This window comes from Sceloporus occidentalis, unplaced genomic scaffold (assembly GCF_023333645.1).
Source record: "Sceloporus occidentalis isolate IW3139 unplaced genomic scaffold, rSceOcc1.0.p SCAF_118, whole genome shotgun sequence".
Lineage (NCBI taxonomy): Eukaryota > Metazoa > Chordata > Lepidosauria > Squamata > Phrynosomatidae > Sceloporus > Sceloporus occidentalis.
Window position 1 is genome coordinate 287,503 of NW_028317098.1, and position 9,212 is coordinate 296,714.

At 38.5% G+C, this 9,212-nt stretch overlaps 1 pseudogene; it reads left to right on the plus strand.

The window, feature by feature from the left end:
- Nucleotides 1-1,714: 1,714 nt before the first annotated feature.
- On the plus strand, nt 1,715-7,761 carry LOC149282335 (S-adenosylmethionine-dependent nucleotide dehydratase RSAD2-like; annotated as a pseudogene).
- The last annotated feature ends 1,451 nt before the right edge of the window (nt 7,762-9,212 follow it).

Consider the following 9,212-nt stretch of genomic DNA (forward strand, 5'->3'; position numbering starts at 1 on the left):
ATCTTGATGGGGATAGATGTTTCCAAATCTTGGATAGATGTTTCCCAAAAGATAGAAAAACGTGTCTTTTTTCATAACAAAACAGTGATTTGGCTGTGTCACTAATAACAGATGAACTAACTGATTTGATTGAAAGCAGTTTCCTATGCTCATGTGCAAAAAAAAAAGTAGAACATTGTGGGACCCTGTGTAGGTTTGTATATATCAATGAAGTCTATATCTTATCTGTACCCGAGTGGCAAAATACAGCCCTCCAAATGTTGTTGAAGTGCAACTCCCCCTTAGAGCTGTTGGCACTTTCAGTCCAGCAACGTCTAGAGGGCTGTGCTTTGTCCACTGAAGAAGTTTTTTAAAACTTTTAAGGTTCATAAATGAAGCCTGATAGTAAATCGAATTCAGCTCTTTATTTAGCAGCACAACAGAGGGTGGACTCTAGCTTGGAAGCTCAGGATTCCTCTTGAACGAGCAATTCAAACAACATACAGAGTTTTTACAAAAACACATTGTGGTAGCCATTAAGTTACAGAAGGCTAAGGCATACATGCAAACTCACCGATAAGGAGCAAGCACTATTTCCAAACAGTGTATGGCACCTTTCTCCTTTGTATCTTATTACATGTACTAGCTCTTACCAGCAAAACATGTAATGTTTTGGAACATGGCCCAAAATGTTTTGCACATGCTTCACGTAACTTGAAATCACTCACGGCTTACAACATTTTCTAGGTCTAGGCAAACTGTTTTCTTTATCATGGCTCTTTTACCTTTAGGCTTTAAGGTCAGTTAAAGACTCTTCCTCTTTATCATTCCTGACGAAAAGTCCAACTTCAGATATGTATGTGCTGGAATTTTGTTGCACCTTTGAGACTAACTGAAAGAAAAGCGCTGGTAGCCTGAGTTTTTGTAGACTTGAGTCTACTTGCTCATGAGGTTTTGCACTGAAGGAAGTAGACTCAAGTCTATGAAAACTTGTGCTACCAGCTTCTTTCTTTCAGTTAGTCTCAAAGGTGCAACAAGATCCCTTTGCATGCTTTTCCAGACTAACACGGTAGGTTTTGAATTCAGATATGTAAGTGTGTATATTTAAAAATATATTTAACTTATTCTGTCTCTCTTCTGCCACATTTTAGGCATGGAGAAAATAAATTTTTCAGGAGGGGAACCATTTCTACACAAGAGAGGTGAATTTGTTGGGAAGCTGGTTCAGTTTTGTAAACAGGAGCTGAACTTGCCAAGTGACAGCATTGTTAGCAATGGCAGTATGAGTAAAGAAAGATGGTTTGAACGGTAAGAAAACCAAGAATTAGGTGCTCCCTCCTCCTCCTTTTTCTATTTCTTCTATAACAGGGATGGAAAGCATGAGGCCCTACAGGTATTATTGGACCTGTGGCACATGTTCTATAATGTGTTTATTGTACTGACTCATTGTTTCAGGGAGGGACACAAACCTTGGATAACAAGTGAGTGGAATGGAGTAGCCTTTCCAGGAGCAGCCTTCCATGGATATCTGGCTAGAAATCACATGAAGCAAGAAGTAAACTTTACCAACTATCCACATAATTGCCGTTCTGCATGTTGAGAACTCATTGATTGGTGCCATTTTGTCTACATAAGGGTAGATAAGGCAGCCAATATAGTATAGTGGTTTAAGTGTTGGACTAGAACTCTGGGAAACCAAGGTTCAAATCTCCTCTCAGCCATGGAAACCTACTGAATGATCTTAGGTAAGTCCCCACTGAACAAATTTTGGGAAGAAAAATCTATGATAGGTTCCTCTTAGAATCACCATAAGATGGAAATTATTTCAAGGCATGCAACTATTAGAATGGGATGTGGTGGTGCCAATTCTGATGATTGGAAGATTGGAAGGTTGGCAGTTTGAGGCCCAGGTATTGCATGATGGGGTGAGTGCCTGTCACTAGTCCCAGCTTCTGCCAACCTAGCAGTTTGAAAACATGCAAATGAAAGTAGATAAATAGGTACCACTTTGGTAGGAAGGTAACATCATTTGGTGCTGTAATGCTGGCCACATGACCACCAGAGTAGTCTTCGGACAATGCTGGCTTTTTAGCTTAGTAACGGAGATGAGCAACGCCCCCTACAGTCAGTTACAACTAGACATTCATGTCAAGGAACTACCTTTACCTTTACCTTTTATTAGCAATTAGGATATACAGCAGGCTTAAGGGAACGCCAACATTTGCAGCAAAAACAGGAAAAGATGAATAGCACACAAACAAATTCTGGAAAGTATACTCACAGATATCCCAATGATGAATAGTCTCAAATGTTGTTGGCCATCATCTCCCATCATCTCTTGGTATTATTATGCTATTATGGTTATGTTGACTAGAGCTGATGGGGATTGTAGTTAGATGAGATTTAGAAAACCATAGGGCAGGCATCTATCTCTAGCATGTTCAAGCAATCACAATTCCTTTCTATAATACTGGATCACTCCCTGCTTGGTAATTCTAGTTAAAAGTGTTCTACTTTTTAGGTTTTAAAAAAGTAGATTCTGCCTTCCAAACTAGGAAGGTAAATTACATAAATATTGGAAATCGATTAAGAATTAGCCTATGTTTTTGGTTGAGTAGAACTAATTGACTGGTGATCAGCAATTGGTGCTGAGCACTAGTGAATTCTCTGCATTTCAGGTGACATTCTTGCAGTGTCTTGTGACAGCTTCTGTGAGGAAGTCAATAAATCCTATTATTATTATTATTATTTTGATTGGCCATGGACAAAGGGGGAAAACCATGTTGAAAATCTTCATAAATTGAAAGAGTGGCATGAACGGTATGGTGTAGCATTCAAGATCAACTCCGTGATTAACAGATTTAATATGGATGAAGATATGAATGATCAAATTAAAGCTCTAAATCTGGCCCGCCGGATGATAAGACCCTTTTTCTTTGCAAAACCTCTGAGCTATTTAGTAAGATGTATCCTGTAGATTTTGTTTTTGTATTTAATGCTTTAGAACATGGAAATTAGTGACTTTCTTAAGGATATATGCACAGTAACAATGTCATTGGAATCCATATTATCACCTGAACTGTTCAAAGTGGTTGACCTTCCTGATTGATGACCAAACCATCTGCTGTATTAAAACATCACTGATGCAGTCATTGTACAGTAATATTGGACAGAATTGATTGAGTCATCCTTTTCTGTACTTTTCTTCATTTGAGGATGAGGATAGATGTTTTAAGAGACCTGAGACTTCTGCTACATCGCAATGACTCTTATGCTCCTTTGTGCCTTACAGCATGTATTACCAAGCAGTCGATGAAGTGACATCATTATGTCATGCATTTTCCCACCCCATCTCATACACCTTGATGCTGTCATGTCACGCGGCAGGAATGGGCAAAGTCCAGCCTTCTGTAAGTGGTTGGATGGCAGTTTCCATTAGCCATGCTAATATCTGGAAGGTTGCACTTTGCCCTCCCAGTCAAACAATGCCAGAGCTGTATGTTTAGTGGGGAAATGACCTAACTGGTAAGAACAGCATTTGGCAACAACCACCTTGCTTTTGCTTTGCCCTGTGCCCTTAGCCTAGTAGTAGGCCATTGCCAGGCCTTGGGAGGTTATATTGGCCCTCAGCAGAATATTGGAGGTCTCCCTTGTGCTCTCCCACTGTATTCTCTGTCCATGGAATTTTTAATTCTCCATTTTTAAAATGGAAACATGGACACTAGGGGGCAATTGTAACATGGTTTTTAGGTCTCCTAAGCTATTTTAGGCTCAGAAGAGGCTGCTCTTGGATGTTAAGCAGACTCAGCCCTGGTTAGTATTTTCTGGTTAGTCTCTCTGAAATCAACTACATTGATGGGAGATGCGACTACAACCCGCATCAATGTAGTTGATTTCAGACACTCGAGTGAACTCCATCCTCAGACAGTTTGGTGGTTCAGGTTTGGTTTGATGGTTCATCTTGGAAAAGTCTGAGACGGAGACATACGATTCTTATTTTGGTCACTTGGTTTGAATGAAAAATTGTCAAGAGAGAGGGGAGGATGGATAGCCTAGCCTGCAGACATAATGCAAATTGAACTAGTACCCACATAGGTGATTTGTGTAAATGTTCCCTTGTTCTCTTGTCAGCAATTCCCTGAGAGGGAGGGACAAGCAACTTAAAATACCTTGATCTTTAGGAGAGAAAGAGTTACAAAAAAATCAACCTGGTTCTTTAGGAATCATATGTAAAACATTGATTTGTTACATCACCAGAACCAGCATGGCCAAAAAGAGGAAAATGGTCTCTAACTACATGAATAGCCTTTTGTACAAGTTTCACTGAGAACAACTATAACTAAATCTCAAAAAAATGGTCATGACTGCAACAACATCATTTCCCCCACCCCTTCTCTTCTCCTGTTTGGTTTTTAACACCTTTGCCTGATGAAGAAGCCAGTGGAGCTTTGAAAGCTTACATCATGTATTTTGTGTGTTTTGGTTGGTCTTATAAAGGTATCACTGTTTTGGGGATTTTGGAAGTTGTACTTCAGTCGACCCTCTCTGGCCACTAGACACTGGGAGATATATTCCCCAAAGTACCATTTCCAGGATCTGCTTGTGGCATACTGGCAGAGACACAGTCTGTTTTACCTTTTCTATCTCACAATGCCTTTATTTTTCAGTAGGTGGCAGTAAATTAGTGAAGATATAAATGTGTGATTTTTGAAAAAAAAAACTGTTTGCTTCCATGCTAGGTTTGTGCAGTGTTCATCACAAATACGTGTAAACATGATTTCTTATGAACCTTCATATCAAAACCATGATCTTCTCACATTTTAAGTGTGCTGAATCTCTTGAGTTTCCTAATGTTTGCCTAAGGTTCCATTTGCAGTCACATTGTAGACAGGATTCTGCAGGAAATGACCACATTGAAACACTGCTGAAACCAGCAGAAAGTCATTCTAAGTAGCTTTCCAAAATAATAATAATGCAGAAATATGGTGTGATTTTTGCTTCAGAGTTGTTATTTTTTTAAACCAACCTCAAATGCAAGTTTAGTTAAATAACTGATTCACTAAAGCTCAGATGATTCATCAGCTAAATCCATGTCAGTCAGGAGGTGAATCTGTTCCAATTTTTAAAAGCAAGAGTTTAAATGAGCTATCCAGGGTGCTGAACCATAACTTCCAAACAGTTCCAGCAACTTGGAAAAAATCCTTTAAAATTTGGACTAAAACCCAAAGTGGATTTAGTGGTTCACTGACATGGGAGACAGCAGTCACTGCTACTGGAAGCCTTAAAAAATAATGGCACAAAAGAGTTCCATGAGTCTGAAAAGGCAGCTCTAGAGCTGTCTGGCTTGCCATTTTTGTCATTTGCCAATGGAAGAAAGATACTCACTTAAAGCAAAGGATAGATAAACATTTTCAAGACTGAAAAACCAGGGAGGTGTTCAAGCAACTGGTAAGGAATGATACATGGATTAAAATATGTAACTTACAAGTTGCCAGCAGGGCTCCATTTTCATACAGCAATGCATCCTGCAGCACCTGAATAGCCAAGACATTATCATGGCTTTAGTAATATGTCGGTCTTTAAACTGCGAATCCCCACCAGTGTTTTTGCTGGAATGGACTAAATATGCATTCCCTTTCTGAAATTCCTAAAGGGTGGCCGGGTTAATTTGTGGCAGCAGAAACAACAAGGGATCTTATAGCACCTTAAATGCTAACAAACTTATTTTTTTTGCATCCGCTCTATGCTAAATTTATTATAGCAGTTGTTTGCTATAATAAGTGTGTCAAAGCTTTAAGGTTTCCCAGGTGTCTTGTGGGTTTATTTGGGAAAAGGTTATCTTTAGAGAATCCATCAAGTGGAATGAGTCTCTTTCAGAAGAATCAGTGATTCTGTCACTGCTGTAGGAATAATGAACATTTTCACTGTTCTGGAGGGAAAAACTCAAAACCCTGTGGGTGTGTTTTCTTGTACCTGACAGCTTTAAACTAGTGAACGTCCAATAACTAGAATGTGTTTATTCGAATACTATATTTCATCAAGAAAGAGACAGCCAGGCTCTCTCCATCAAATTATTGTTTGCCATGGTTGTTGTGGCAAGCAAACATTGTCTCTAATCATGCCACTTTGTGTCTCCTAGGTATTTCAGTGCCTTCTCATCGAAGGAGAAAATACAGGGGAAGATGTTCTGAGAGAAGCAGGAAGATTTGTCATCAGAGAGGAAGATTTTAAACAACTCCTTCAGCGCCATAAAGATATCTCATGCTTAGTGCCTCAATCCAACCAAAAGGCAACGTTATAATGATTAATATTTGATTTTAGCACTGGATGATGATAATCAAGATATTTGATCTTAGCGCTAGAAATTCAATTGCCAATTATTTTTTCCATATTCTGAAAAATGCTTGTCAACAATAACAACTTGTTTTCTGTGACTACTGGAAATCTTTATATAGGGGAGGCAAGGTATTTGTCACAATCCTTGCTAGTTTAATGTGTGTGTTTATGAGCACTCCGCATGTGGATGGTTGGACTGACTGGTCCTAGCAGTATAAAAGGTAAGCCATTATGATGATACGTTTGTTCCACAGTAATGTTACAACAGCATCCACAACATTATACTGTATCATTTCTTAATCAGAGTGTAAAATTACAGACACACACACACACACACACACACACACACACATGCTATGAACAAAATGCACAATGTACAGCTGGTTTTGTTCGTTTATTTGTTGTTTGTTTTTGCAAGAGTAGCAACAAGGATGAGAGCCAGTGTGGAGTAGTGGACTAAGTCTCTGGTAGATCAGGGTTCAAATCCCAGCTCAGCCATGGAAACCCACTGGGTGACCTTGGGAAAGTCACACTATCTCAGTCTCAAAGGATTGCAATTTTAAAAAAACCCTCTGAACATATATTTCCAAGAAAAGCCTGTGACAGGTTCATCTTAGGGTCACCATAAGTCAGAAATTATTTGAAGGCACACAACAGAAAAGCGACTGGGAAGAGGTATACAACTGAGTACAATGAAAACCTTTATTCCTATTTATTGTTAAGAAATAACTATCTCTTACAGTGTAAAGATGATCCCCCGTCTTTTTATAGTTTCCATTATGTTATTTAGGAAAGTAACATAATAATAATAATAATAATAATAATAATAATAATAAGCCTATACCAATGATAGATCATTTAGTTTCAGAGCTTACCTATGTTGTAGTTCTTAATTGTCACCATGTTGACTTCGATTTAAGGCAACCCTATGAATGAGAAACTTCCAAGTCACCCTGTCATCAATAGCCTTGTTCAGGTCTTCCAGAGTCAGGACTCTGGCTTCCTTGATTGAGGCTGCAGAAATATTGCAGTTTGGCACCACTTTAACTGCCATGGCTCAGTGCTGTGGAATTCTGTGAATTGTAGATTGTTGTGACACCACAGCTCTCTGACAAAGAAGGCTAAATGTCTCACAAAACTACAAATCCTAGAATTCCATAGCATTGAGCCATGACAGTTAAAGTGGTGTCAAACTGGATTATTTCTGCAGTGCGTATGCAGCCTGAGTCAACCAGCCTGCATGATTAGCTATGTGGTTCTATAATTTTCTTCTCTGTGATTTCACCCCAAATGTGTTTTCTGAACTGTTCAAATGGGCAGAAAGAGCCTTCCTGGATGTGGGTGTACAAGATGCTATACAATTTAGTGGATTTGATGAAAAGATGTTTCTCAAGCAAGGAGGGAAATATAATCTGAAGCAAAGCAGATATGACACTTGAATGGTGACCAGGTTTGTTTATTCACTGCAAGTGCACTGAAGCCCTAAGGGCCATTTTAATCTACTCTACAGGGAAAGACACCTGAAATTCACAACAACCATCTTTCTACATTTTTGCTGCCATAGTTATACTGCAATATTCCAGTGAATGTTTCTTATTACAGACACAGGATTGCACACAACTGGGAATTGGCTTTCCTTTATTTTAAATAAAGGGTTGCACCAGCAATAGACACAAAACTGAACAGATGTTGGCTTAGGGAAAAGGCCTTCCCAAAGAACCACACTCAGATTATACAGAGAAAATTCGAACTACACACATGTCTTCCTATGTCTCAATGCTTAGATGAATTTGCATGCAGCATCTAATGCCAGTGAGATTTAACTGTATTAATAAGAAAGGAGAATGCAGTTACTGACAGGGATGTGTGAGTGTGAGATACTCACATATGAAGGGACAACTGTCATAAATACAAGGTCTTGTTAAGCAAGTGAAAAGTATGGTGGGATACTAAGTACTCAACAGCAGAAGCACATTAAGGAAATATGAATAATATATGACAATCTTCAGCAAAGATCTGTGGCCAATACATAGAACTGCATTCATAACCATAATTAAAAAGGAGGTCTGGGGAGAAAATTCCAAACTGGCAAATGGCATAGCAATAGCCAATAGGTGTTTGGCTAATGGCCTGCTACCTGTAGAAAAGCTTTTGGAAGAAATAAAATGGCATAGCTCATTTTGGTATGTATGGTCTATATTATTACTATATTTTTGGTCTATATTATCTAGAAATGTGTGTTCATAAGAAACTCATTGCAGACTGGAAACCGATGGCCTTCAGAGCAGCACAGCTTTAAATGACAGTGAAATCTCACTGCTAAGGTGACTAGTTTTGGTTTTAACATACTCAGAAACCTTCTCTTCTTCACTTACTTTAGGTTATTATTCTTTTATGTTTATTGGTGTATTTGATATGTTGACATGTTTTGTTTCAGGTCCCGTCTTGGAATATATTCAGATGGAAACTGCAAGACCATGTGCATTTTCTTAGAAGTGTGTCCCAATTGGCTACTTGGCTTTACATTTAGGAGAATTAAGCTGCATGGTATTTACCGGGATTATGTTTTAAAATATGAACTGCTCTATATGGCCAGAAAGCTTGAGAAACTGGCAACTGTTTCTGTTTTTCCTTTACAAAACAACAACAACAACAGTGGACTAGAATAGGCGATGACATATGGCATTTTACATGTGTGTTTTAATGCAGAATTTTAAGAACAAAATAAACAAAAATAAATATCATTAAAAAGTGTTATTAAAAAATATCGTTCCCTTTTTGACAACACTTTGAAATTAGAATCCACAGATTTTCAACATGTTTATTAACTTCACTTATAGCAAGGGTGGGGAATGTTTGACCATCCAGGTGTTGTTTGATTGCAGATTTTATCATTC